The sequence below is a fragment of the Nanorana parkeri genome, unplaced genomic scaffold, assembly GCF_000935625.1.
Source record: "Nanorana parkeri isolate BGI_ZX_2015 unplaced genomic scaffold, ASM93562v1 scaffold1539, whole genome shotgun sequence".
Classification (NCBI taxonomy): Eukaryota; Metazoa; Chordata; class Amphibia; order Anura; family Dicroglossidae; genus Nanorana; species Nanorana parkeri.
Window position 1 is genome coordinate 333002 of NW_017307807.1, and position 14119 is coordinate 347120.

The window sequence follows — 14119 nt, forward strand, 5'->3', positions numbered from 1 at the left end:
GCTTCCCTGAAGAGATGAGTCTTAAAGGAGAACTATGGGGTTAAGGCTTTTCCCCATAGTTCTCCTTAGGGTAACGGGAGGACACAAACTAGTGTCCTCCCGTCACCCTAAGCTCAGTATACCGCGAGCTACAGCTCGCGGTATACTGAGATGCCGCAGCTGAAGCGGATCCCGACAATTATGTGGCGATCCGCCCAGCTGTGTGAGTGACAGCTGGCCCTGCCTATCTAGAGGCAGAGCCAGCTGTACCCGCCCCCTCCCCGTCCGTTCCGCCAGTCAGCGCTGGCGGATCGGAGCGGGGAGGGGGGATTCCAGCCCCTCCCCTGTCACGGCAGAGAGCTGTGACAGGATCGGGAGGTGAGCGTACACCGATATGTGTTGGCTCACTTCCCGATCTACTGAGCCGACCTGTGACAGTCTCATTGTCACAGGTCAGCTAGAACTATGAGGTGAGTGAAAAGCACTCACCTCATAGTTCTCCTTTAAGGGATCACCTAAAGGCAGTCAGAGTGGGAGATAGTCGGACAGGTTGGGGTAAAGAGTTCTATAGGATGGGAGAGACTCTAGTGGAGTCCTGTAGGCGAGCATGGACTTCAGTTGACGAGGGATCTGGAAAGCAGGAGGTCTTTTGAAGAGCGGAGAGGACGGTTAGGGTGATACTTTGAGACCAGGTTTGAGATATAGCTGGTGGCAGAGAGAGGGTTGGATAGTTGTGTTATCAATCTCAAGGGAAAAGTTGGGGGAAGGTGCACGGGTGGGAGGAAATATCATGAGCTCAGTTTTTGAAAGGTTGAGTTTTAAGAAGTGTTGTGACATCCAGACTGATATGTCAGTTAGTAGATTAGTGACACGCAAGGACACTGAGGGGGTGAGTTGTGGAGTAGAAAGATATATTTGAGTGTCATCGGTATTGAGATGGTATTGGAAGCCATGTGAGGTTATTAACTGACCAAGGGAGGAGGTGTAGATAGAGAAGGGGTCCAAGGACAGAGCCTTGGGGATCCCTACAGAAAGAGGAAGAGGAGGGGAGGACTTACATTTGTAGGTGACACCAAAGGAGCGCTTAGATAGGTAGGAGGAGAACCATGAGAGAGCAGGGTCTTGTAGGCCAAGCGAGTGGAGTTTTTTGAGGAGGAGCAGGTGGTCAACAGTGTCAAAAGCAGCAGAAAGGTCCAATAGCAAGAGTAAGGAGTAATGGCCATTGTTTTTAGCTGTTGGTAAGTAATTAGTGAGTTTTAGGAGGGCGGTTTCATGGAGTGTAGGGGCGAAAGCTGGACTGTAAGGGATCAAGAAGGTTGTTATCAGCGAGGTGGCAGCTCAGGCGAAGAGCATGAGAGCAATGTACTGGGCAGTTAGTGAGTTAGTGGGCCGTGGCCGTGGGGGACATAGAAGAGATAAAAAGTAGAAAAGAGTTGATGAGGTTTGGATGAGAGTGTATTAATGCGAGTGACAAAACAAGTCTGTTTGGCAGCATGGAGGAAGGAATTCTATTTTAGGAGGGCAGCTTTATACAGGGTGAAGTCTTGCAGAAGCCTAGTTTTTCGCCACAGTCGTTCCAGAGCGCGGCTATGTCTTTTTACATGTCTGGTTTCTTTTGTTTGCCACGGTTGTAGTGGACGTGGTCTAAGTCTGCGTGTAGTGAGGGGAGCCAAAGTGTCTAGAGAGGATAAAAGTGAGCTGTTGTAGACACAAATAGCCAGGTCAGGGCAGGACAGGGGTGAGATTTTGTCATAGAGGTAGTCAGTAGCAGAGTAGAGAAGGGTCGAGGTGGTGAAGGTTTCTCCGGGTGACAGTGTGCCGTGTAGGTGGATTCATGGTTGGGGACAGGGTGAGCGTGAAACTGAGAAGGTTGTGGTCTGAGAGCGGGAAAGGAGTGTTAGAGAGGTTGCAAGGAGTGCATAGGTGAGAGAAAACAAGATCTGGTATGTTACCATCAGAGTGAGTAGGAGTGTCTAAACATTGTGTTAGATCAAAAGAAGAGGTTAGGTTAAGAAATTGAGTGGAAGCCGGGGTGTTAATGTTAGTAGCAATGTTAAAGTCACCAAGAATGATAGTGGGTATTTCTGACAAGAGAAAGTAGGGTAGCCAGGCAGATAAGTCATCCAGAAAGCGAGATAGCGGTCCAGGTGGCTGGTATATAACAGCATATAACAGTCACCAGGAAGGGAAGTAAGGGAAAGTCTTCTCAATGGGGACACAGACAGCAATGAAATCCCAGCAGAGGGGTGTGATTTATTCACTCTACAGTTACTTTTGTGTGGCCCTACAGCCCCAACTCATAACTAAATTTCCAAGTGTGAGGTGGATCTCAACACTCTGGATAGAGCCAATGGACCCAATTTTGGGAATCTGCTAAGTCTTGATTGCAAGATGCTCTGGCCCAAGAAACTAACTATAAACTGATATGCTACTGGTACTGTATATGGTTCCCAGTTGCCTTGAATGCTTTGTTCCAGGCCATTTTGAAAAATGTTTCCATGATTGTGCTGATAATGGAATGTTTCTCCACAGATGGTGCATATGCCCCGTAGTGCACGATCTATGGAAACATTTTTTACTGACTTCTCTCAGTTTTGATGGAAATGAATATGCAGGCACGTCTGGCAGAGGCACTCCTTAATCGCAAGCCAGGGGAACTTACGAAGTATCAGTTTAGACTTATGCTACATGTCCTGACAGCCACTAAACAGATCATTGTGAGAGCTTGGCTTTCTAGCACTGCCATTTTCTGAGATGAAGAGTAGAATCCATTGGACCTTTACAAACAAAAAATTTACAGCAAGGCAGCTAGACGCTATGGCCAGATTTGAGAGGGTTTGAGAAACCTGGATAAGGCATTCCCTGTCCGCCATCATTTGACAATCACCTGCTAACCCTGTGAAACCTAACTTGTAGTGGAGTTCACCTATTGAGTCCGGGAGTCCCAGCAATGCCCTTTCCCTACTCCCCACCACTTTCCTTGTTTCTTCTTGTTTATGCCTTTTCCTATTCTTGTGGTTCTTTCAACTGCCCAGAGCAACTAGCTCACTCCACACCTATGTTGAGGAGAATGGCTTTTGCAGCTGCTGTTTAAACTACCACTTTTAGGTGTGCTGTGTTTATTTGTACCTTATCTGTCAATGACCTATGTCATTTTTGATAATCTCACTGTCTGGGGGTTAGTGTTTACTCCAGGTTAGTACTTGAATGCTCTGGTTGCCTTATTTTTCTATACTGTTGTGTTGATACTATTTTGTAAATTAAATTGATTGAAATCCCAGCAGAGGTTCAAACCTTTACCCACTCTATCAAAACTAAAAAAGTTTTGGCTAATGGTCCAATTTAGATTCCAACGGCAGGTTAAACTTTTTTTTTTTTTAAGAGAAAGCAAGAGTTAGAACCTAAAGTCAGTTTAAATTCTGCTGCAGAACAAATCTGGGTTTCTGGTGGGATAGAGTAGCCACACACGGCCTGGATTTTGGACAACTTCTAATGAATCGCCTAAAATTCTATTGGCACCACTCGGCTCTACCAACTTCTAAAAAAAATTGCAGGAGCTTACCAAGGACTGAATCCAATGAGATGTAGTCACTGTTCGGGTATTTTAACCGTAACAGTCACGTGTGACGGCTGTCTGAATACATTAGCTAATAATGTAGATTCCTCCATCCACGCTGTTGAATGTGGATAGAGGAATCTATTAGATATATCTTATTTAGCCCACTTGCTGAAGGAGAGAAACGTATGCATGCATGGCTAGATTTACTGTACCTTTAAAGTGTGTGTTACCCCATAAAATGTTATCTCATATACCGGTATGTATCTGTATTTATACTGTATGTTGTGTAAGGTAAGGCTTGCTTGTTCCTTTTAGACTGTATCAATTCTTTTTAAACACCTGGTGATCCAGCTTATTCCCCTCTAAAAGCCGCCGCTCAGTGCTTAGTGAAGTGACACACCCCTGCTATGAGAAAGAAGAACAGCTAAAGGTGCCCATACACTGTACGATTATCGTACGAGAACTGTCCAGAGAAACACTCTAATGCCTCCCCCACAGTCACATCAGTCTCTGTACAGAGGAGCTTACACTCTAATGTCCTCCCCCCAGTTACGTGATGCGCTGGACACTAGACATGTGCATCGGGAAAAAAATTGTTTCGTTTCAGCTTGTTTTGATTCGGATTTTGTGTTATTTTGTTTTCAGGGATTTGGACGAAATTTGTTAGCGGTAGTCTGTACGAATGTTCATTTCCGTTTCATGTTCGTATCGTTCGTTTCATTGCAGCAAAGTGACATAAAAAAAATTTCGTCACTTTGCTGCAATGAAAATTCGTCCACAAACGAAAATGTGTACAGACTACCGCTAACGAATTTCGCCCTGAAAACTAATTTTTCCGAAACGAATCGCACATGTCTACTGGACGCAGGGCTTAGGGTTAGTTCACACCATAAGCAGTGCGCTCCGGTCCGATTTAAGTGAATGGCACCGTAGCCATGCCCTCCGGCAAGGTACATTGTGTCTGCAGTACATTTAGGTGCGGTGTGATAAAAATAGTGCTTGCAACATTTTAATCGCACCGCACCCGAACGCACTGCAGGCACAATGTGCCTTGCGATCCTGTGCGGGCGATCGCATTGTGGGCAGAGGGTGTGGCTACAGTGTCATTCACTTCAATGGCCCACCACGCCCCCTCCAGCCCGGCAAAAAAGTGAGCTGGCTGCAATGTGATGCAGTGTGTTCCGGCCGGAACGCACTGCAACTGGTGTGAACAGGCCTTAAAACGGTACAAGGAGCAGCCATATTCTTGGTATAACCACTTCCAGCGGAGCACGTACATTTACATGAACCTGCGGGAAGTGGTTAAAAAAAAACACACACATACACGTAATGAAACACACATATCACACACACACATAGCTTTATTAATAAAAAAAAAATCACACACACATTAAAAAAACACACAATAAAAACACACATACACACACAACTAATAACAATAGTTAATAAAAAAATGTCCCCCTCTCCTGCTTACCTGTTTTGCAGGAAGGGGGGGCTGCATTCCTGGGCTCCAGTGTGACACATGGGGATTATAGTAATGGTGGAGTGTAGGATCAGTGTGATCTGCATCTCAGGCTGATGCAGACCTACTAATCGATCCCTGCCTGTGTCACTGACGGCACCACGAGGGAGCGATCAGTATGATCTGCATCAGCAAGAGATGCAGATCATACTGATTCTCCACTGGACCACCAGGGAATTATTTTCATTTAATATATTGCCGTTTCGCCACTTGCCAAGTTTAGAGATGGCCGCAGCTACTCGCGGTGGCCATCTTTAAAAAATTATTGTGCAGTCAGTCACTGCAGTGGAGGCAGACTGGAGACGGTGGACACCGGAGGCCCGCACACAGAGAGCACTCCAGGTGAGGATCTCGAGTGTGCGGGCCCCGGCTTCCTCCGGTGCTGCAGGGGCCCAGCCGCCTCCACCTCCTGCCAGTCACCTGTACGGCCATCGGCCGATACTCATGTAAGGTACCCGGCCAGGCCCCTCAGGCGGCGCCGGGCCCCTTACTTGCGTATCGGCCGTACCCCCCTGACGGCGGTCCTGGTAAGGTGTATGGGCACCTTAAGAAAGATTTCCAGTTACATGACCATAGTTACATAGTTACATAGTATTTGAGGTTGAATAAAGACATTAGTCCATCAAGTCACCACAAAGTTAAAATTCAGGAAAAAGTACTCAACTGCTATGTTTTTAAAAATAAATGTGATTATGTTATTAAAAAAAAAAAAGAATGTATTAGTAAGAGCTCTAGTTTACATGTGTTTATGTATAATTTAAAGTGAATGCCCAATAAAAACATTTTCATTTAGTTTTGGATAGAATGAACAATTAGAATACTGGTTGAGTTACTACTGCTACAGTTGTATGAAAAAGTGTTGGCCTACTTCCTGATTTTTCATTGTTTTGCAGGTTTGTCACACTTTAATGTTTCAGATCATCAAACAAATTTAAATATTAGTCAAAGATAACACAAGTAAACACACCATGCAGTTTTTAAAGGAAGGTTTTTATTATTAAGGGAAAACAAAATCCAAACCCACATGGCCCTGTGTGAAAAAGTGTTTGCCGCCCGTTAAAAAATAACTTAACTCTGGTTTATCACACCTGAGTTCAATTTCTCCAGCCACACCCAGGCCTGATTACTGCTGATTACTGCCACACCTGTTCGCAATCAAGAAATCACTTAAATAAGACTTGACTGACAAAGTGAAGTAGACCAAAAGATCCTCAAAAGCTACACATCATGCCGAGATCCAAAGAAATCCAGGAACAAATGAAAAAGAGGGTAATTGAGACCTATCAATCTGGAAAAGGTTATAAAGCCATTTCTAAAGCTTTGGGACTCCAGCGAACCAAAGTGAGAGCCATTATCCACAAACGGCGAAAACATGGAACAGTGGTGTACCTTCCAAGGTGTGGGCGGCCAACCAAAATTACCCCAAGAGCGCAGCGGCGACTCATCCAAGAAGTCACAATAGACCCCACAACAACATCCAAAGAACTGCATGCCTCACTTGCCTCAGTTCAGGTCAGTGTTCATGACTCCACCATAAGAAAGAGACTGGGCAAAAATGGCCTGCATGGCAGATTTCCAAGATGAAAACCACTGCTGAGCAAAAAGAAAGTAAAAGCTGGTCTCCATTATGCCAGAAAAAATCTTGATGATCCCCAAGACTTTTGGGAAAATACTCTGTGGACTGAGGAGACAAAAGTTGAACTTTTTGGAAAGTGTGTCCCATTACATCTGGCCTAAGAGTAACACCGCATTTCAGAAAAAGAACATCATCCAACAGTAAAATATGGTGGTGGTAGTGTGATGGTCTGGGGCTGTTTTGCTGCTTCAGGACCTGGAAGACTTGCTGTGATAAATGGAACCATGAATTCTGCTGTCTACCAAAAAATCCTGAAGGATAATGTGCGACCATCTGTTCGTGACCTACTCCATTAGGAACTTGCCCCTAACTTTCTGTCCCACTGACAACTGTTTAACCAAACAGGAAGTTAGGGAAACTCACTCCCTGCTACAGGGACACATACATAACAAGTGTTTTTATCATTACAGTTTGAACGCAAATTTTCTAACATGTTTCGTTGAAGCAAAATCAACTTCTTCAGAGGGAGATGTTATTATATACCAGAACATAGATCACCTATTTAAGGGTGTAGATCTCCCTCATGGCTCCAGCATTGTAGTCCAGAACTAATTTTAGAATGCCTCACATAGAGCCTCCTAAACAGATGTAAGGAGGGCAAACAGACCCCAGGATTGTCCAAAAGATAAGAGCGCAAACAGTAATAAAAATCTGACATGGGTTCTAGCCTTTCCCTGCTGATCAGTACTGAAGGCGTCCGTGTGAAAGGAGCCTAACTTAAAAATTGTCTAGTGGTGTCCCAAAATCACTGTAAATGTTTAATCCTATTTCACTGCAGGTATTGAATTATAGGAATCTGATGTCTAAGAGTACCTTTATTTAACTGATTGATCCACACATTTGCCTTTTTACAGTGGAAATATATTGAACACTGTCATTATTAGCCTTGGATAGACCAATAATAGAGCACCCCAATAATGTATTACCACAAAGACACCTGGCTGTAAGTATGTACTGCAATGCTGAAGAACCTTATGTTCATTTAATAATGTGTCTGCTAAGATTTCAGTGCAGGCAGTTAACGTGTATCTAAACTCAAAAACAAAAATCAAATATATTGCAGCTAACAAGTTCATAGATGTGGTGACTACATAAGTCTTCTTAAGCTTTTTTTTTATTTTCACCTTTCAAATCCTCCCAGTAACATACTTCTTCTCCCAGGGTGACAACACATTCTCTGTGCTGTATTTATGGAGGAGCAGCATTACAACCCAAGGACAGACATTATGCTAAGACTACAAAACACTACACACACCCACCACCACCCCTGTTCATATCTCTGTACCAGAGGGGGAAAATGTTGTCTAGTCCACAATGAGAATTGGGGACAATGGTAACTGATAACATTGCAGAAGAGAGCACAGGAAGTTAAGATTTTTAGCAGGATCAAAATCTTCTATCTTTGCACATATTGACCAGATATAACACAACACTTCCCATCATATTTTACCAGACTAAAAGGAAGCAAATAGGAGAAGTTTGTTGTTAAGGTTTACATACGCACTTTATGTGAATCTGACAGTTAGCAGATTCACATAAAGGATGTTGGATGCTGAGTGTTTAAAAGTAACACAACAGCTACAAAATACTGGAAGATTTCTGTAGCGAGAGTGTTCACTTTTCACTTCAAAAAATGTATCCTCAGTACAACATTCCAATTACATCTCTTGGATATCCTTAAAACAAAGGGGCCAGTTGTATGCACATTGCTTTTGTAAGCTTTCATGGAAAGCACACATTTATGTATTCAGTGCCCTCTAGTGGATCCGGATCCAACTGTATTTCAGGTTTTGTTTAATTCTAAATGAAGGAATAACTGTGCAGAGTTTTCATATTGCTAACTAACGTAAGCTGAACATATTTCCTTGAGCCAAAAAACAGACATTGGGGGGGGCAAAAACAGGACAGTTTTAATATTCTGTATTACTATTTTTATGTATGGATTAAATAGATTTTAGGAGCCTTTTAAGGGCGAGGGATTTGGACAGAACATTCCAGGTATGGATTGCATGCAAAACGGACACTGGTACTGAGAGCAAATCTGAAGAAAAATCCAAGTAAAATGCCTTCTATTAATATACTGACCATATACAGTAATCAATCTAGATTGTATTGTTTACATATCATCTTATTCCTCTTGAGTCTGTTGATTTCATACGTGAAGGTCTAAGTATAATGTAATGTCACTCAATAACACTGTCACGTTCTGGAATTTAGAGACGTAATATATGTGAATTGGCCTACTTTGGAACTAGTGCATGCATGCATCACCCTTGCATTCTTTCTGTACCTTTCCCTCTTTCTATACTGCCTCATATCCTGCCATTGTGTCAGTCTGAGGAGCAGAGAACTATGCCATTAAAAGAGAACTATGGGGTAAGTGTTTTTCCCCATAGTTCTCTTTAGGGTCACGGCTGGACATATACTAGTGTCCTCCCGTTACCCAAAGCTCAGTATATCACGGGCTATTGCCTGCGATATACTGTGAGCGCCGCAGCCGGGACGGATCCCGACATTACTGTCGAGATCCACCCAGCTGCGTAAGTGACAGTTGGCTCTGCCTATCTAGAGGCAAAACCAGCTGAGCCAGCCCCCTCCCCCGTCCGTTCCTCCACTCAGCGCTGGAGGATCGGAGAGGGGAGCGGGGAATACCTGCGGGGAGCTGTGACTGACAGTCACAGCTCTCTGCAGGGAGATGATCGAGAAGTGAGCATATCATGCATGTTTCTGCTCACTTCCCGATCGATAGAGCCAACCTTTGACAGCTTCTTTGTCACCTCATAGATCTCCGTTAACCTTGAGATTTCTTAACACTCTGGAGCACTGCACTGCTGAGATAAAAGCTCTGCTGTTGATCATATCAAATGGTTCCTAAAGTCACCGCCGGCGCTTACTCTTCCTCTGCAGCAGCACTGACTGGGAGGAAGTTACGTATAGGTGCAGAGTGCACTCTGTGCGCCTATATGTAACTTCCTCCCAGTCAGTGCGGCCGCGGAGGAAGAATGAGCACCGGCGGATGTAGAATTTAAGGCTGGCCGCAGTTGCGGTTGTCTTAACATTTATATCGATGTGGCCGGCCGGTCTCATGGACTCCTAAAGAGGAAAATGGGACAAAATAGTTTTTTTTAAAGAAACAACGGAATGGGAAAAAAATAAATAACAGTACTGTTCATTTAAAACGGGACATGTGGTCAGCCTACGTCTATAAGCTCCGCCACTGAACCTTGTGTATGATAGGATATTTCATAGACAAAGTGTAGTAACAGACTTCACATTACAGATGTCAGAGCAAAAGGAAATTGTTTTATGGACCTATTGTATGGAAATTAGTAGATTTATAGTTTAGTAGATTTAGTAGATTTGTTATTTATAGATTTTGTCCAGAATTATTTTTTAACTACTGAAATTACTAAATCGTAACTTGGCAGCCAAACTGAGATACAGGAAGAGAAGAGAAGGAATAATAATAATGACCCCCCCCCCCATTACTCAGCCTAAATGGGTTCTAAATGGACTGATCCTCAGCTGAGTATCATATCAAATAGCAGTCTAGGGTGGGAACAGGTCACTTAAAGACACTTACTGAAGGGTAAATTCCCACTTAGGCACACTACGCTGAGATGCAGCTAGTACAGTTTGACAGCAGAGAAACCTGATAACACATTTCACACACATTTGATCATTTCTATTTTTATGATAATAGTACTTGTGGTGCTGTGTTTGCTCATTCTGGGTCTTGTTCATCCCGTAGAAATGATTGGAGGGTCCTATTATTGAATAGTGCAGGCTGGGCAGGTTTGAGGATTGTCCAATCTCACTAATGCAATCATTCATAAAAGAAATGCTTATGTTGCATATTTTGTCCTTAAAGGAGAATTATGGAGAGAGTAAAAAACACTCATCCCCATGATTCAAGTTGACCTGTGACACTAAAGCTGTCACTGGTCGGCTCTATTTATTGGGAAATCAGCAAATACATACCGCCGATCGCTGACTTCCCGATCCTCTCCCTGCAGGGAGCGGTGTTTGTGAGTCACCACTCCCCAAGGGATTCCCTGCCCCCTTCCCTCTCCGTTTCTCTAGCGCTGACTGGAGGAACGGACGGGGGAGATTGCAGGGACACAGCTGGCTCTGGCTCCAGAGGCAGAGCCAGCTGTCAATCAGCCAGCTGGGTAAATTTTCAGGATCCATCCTGGCTGCGGCGCAGTTCTGCGCTCTCAGCATATAGCGGGCAATAGCCTGCTATTTACTGAGTTGTGGGTCACTGGAGGATATTAGTATATGTCCTCCTGTGACCCTGAAGAGAACTATGGCCAAAAAGGGTTAGGCCATAGCTCTTTAAATTCCTATTCATTCACAAGAAGCTACTTTCATCAACTCCTATATAAAGAGCATATGAGATCATCTGTGCCTAAAGAATATACAAACTAGCTGGCTGGGAGAGAAGGTTAGTTTTCATTTCTGGGTTAAAGCAACCATGTTATCTAAAGGCTTAAAATAACCTAGCTGTTTAGCTGATTGCTATGAAATAATGACCTCTCCAGCACTATAAGCTGGTAGAACCTAAAGCTGTGTCCTGGGGTTTTTATTCAACCAGAATCTGCTGAGCTTATCTAACAGTTTCCTGTGCACATTGCCAGGGCTGAACAAAGTCAGCCATTACTGGGAAATGACAAAATCCTGGAATAATACTGATAACCATTGTAAACCAATTATAGATTTTCTGTTTCCAAAAAAAGCCAAAAGGGGACAGCTTTCTGGAAACTCTGGTGTTACTGCAGCGTGCATCGTCACTACAACAGCTTACAGCAAGACAAGAAGATGTAAAAATAATTAGCAGAATTTGTATGTAAATCGAAGCTGCTGATCATTTAAAGGGACCACTTACCTTTTAGCTACAAAACCTAAACAACACTGCAGATCCCTATCAACTTGGGGCTTCATGTGGAATCTTCTGCCAAGTAGAGAAATGGGCAAAGGAGAAAACATGATTCCATATCTCAGAAGACCAAGAATATTGCAGCTCCCCTAGGAGCTGCAACCAGTGTCATACAGTAAAAAAAACACGTTGGCATAAAAAAAGGTTACATGGATTCCTCACCTTCATTATCCAACATGTCAATGCTGTCACTGTCAGTGACAGTTACCACTGCATTTCTCTCTAGTACCACTCAATGTGCACCTAGAAATAAATACTTTTGTTAAAAGTCTTTTAAATAAGAAATAAAGGTATAAAACGTGGGGGGGTTTTTAGACAGCTGAAAAAAGAACTTCACCCAGCAATTTAATGTCTCCCAAAACAGTTACTTTTAAGGCATGCCAGCTGTCAAGGTTTCCAGTGTGCTTATTTCAGCTCTCAGCTGACCCATCAAGCTCTCAAATGGCTGGTGTCATAGCTGATCACGTGTAGCACCATGGCATCTGCAATCCAAATAGAGGCTCAGATGGTACCTTCTTTGGCTGTCAGGGATAGGAGGTTGTAGTTGCATATTAATATTGTGCATTCTTTAGGGGAGTCAGCAGGTTGGGCTTTAGACTAATTTTAACATATGTATATCTAGCTGTTTACAGTTAAAAAAGCTTTTTGTTTACAGGCTCCATAGCTCAAGCTGCAATTTATACACAAACGTGGATGACTCAGTAACAGTAACTTACCCATTTACTCATGTTTGTAAAACAATAGTTACACATGTATAAAACCAAATAAAACTGACCATCTCTCTTTAAAGTAAAACAAAAAGCTGTTAGATTCTTAAAAGGGTATTAAATCCACCAATGAATAGGATTACATTCATTTTATAGCTGTGTATACACTGATATGTTATAATGTAATTACAAATGACAAAAAAACAAAACATATAAAGTTGTCAAGCAGGCAATTTAGAAATGTTTTGCATGTCTAAAGCCTGTAAGGGTTGCAGCAAACTATACTTTTACAGATGATCAAGAACACCACTCCTAGCTCTTCCCATTCCTATGCTGCACTTCTTAATCTTCCTTTTGTTACCAAGTGAACCTCGAGAAGACTACTCATTAAAATGATTAATGCTTTTGCACTTCATTGCGTGTATTATTTTCTGCATGTCTCCTTGGTAACATTAAGGCCTTGTATTCTTCCTTTTTTTTTATGACTTGCCTTTTGCAGGAAATACAGACTATCTCTGTGTAAAAGCATTGTTTACTTCTATAGGATGTGACAGATGTATTCAAGTGTGACTGTAAGAGGATGGGCAGACTAAGCCACAGTTTTGTTGCAGCAACTAGTTAATTGCTATAATTAAGCCATAACTCTTTTTTCCATTATTTTTAGCTGGAATTCCTAAAGTTTCCCTGCAGAATATTCATTCCACAGTTGGAGCAACTGAAAAGAAAAATAAATAAATTAACTGAAACTCTTAATTATTTCCCACATGTAAATACCTCACTGCTGGCCCTGGTGAAAATCACATTAGGTATTTTTATTATTATTATTGTGAAGCTCCAGCTTGCCATACAATTTAGTTATAAACTTCCCCAGTGGAGGATGTCCAGGGCAAACGTTGGTAAATGTCATGTTACTACAAGGCCAAAACTAAAATTGTCTGTAAAATCCTCATTTTAAGGCCATTGAATGTGCTGCATGATTCTAATGTTTTTATTCAACCGGTGGGCGGAACGAAAAAACAGATTCTTCCATCACCAATTAGGAGCATTGTTAGACGAATCCCCTGCTGTTTGCCTTGTATTCTGACAGCGGCTACCAGCTGCGGTCAGAATACCCGAGCAAAGCTTGAAGCTGTATGGCTGTTGGCTCCGTTCGGCTGAGAATTTCCCAACTGTCTCCTTTGATCAGCTGATTGAGGGATGTCAGATGGAAGGGTGCCAACAGCGACATACACTGTACGAATTTCAGCCAGTTCATCAGAAAATGTCCGAAATTTGTCCCTTGTATACCCTTCTGCATTAGGTCTTCCTCAGGAATCAATGGTGAATGACTGATAATATATTCAGAGACAAACACATTAGGCTCAAAGATATGTAACATTTGTTGCATGATAAATCCAGATATTATACATACAGCAAATGTTATAGAGATCTTGATTTCCTATTAAAGAAAGGGAAATCCACATATGCATCTATCAGTACTCTATTAGTTAATAAAAGCACTTCAAAACTATAGCAAACAACTTAATCCAATGCAAATAATTGGTGACTGATTAATTGGCTGCCTAATAAATATAGTGCTTAGCGTAGGAAAATCACAAGTGCATATTTATTTGGATGAATACTTGTCTATTGGAGTGAAGAGGGGGGGATTTGCTTATTTCTGCAGGGTTTAAATGAAATCACTAAAGCTGCTGTTGTGAAGCTTATAAACACTATAGAAAAATATATAAATATATATATTCAGTGGGGGGGGGGGGGGGGTTTGTTTTTTTTTTTT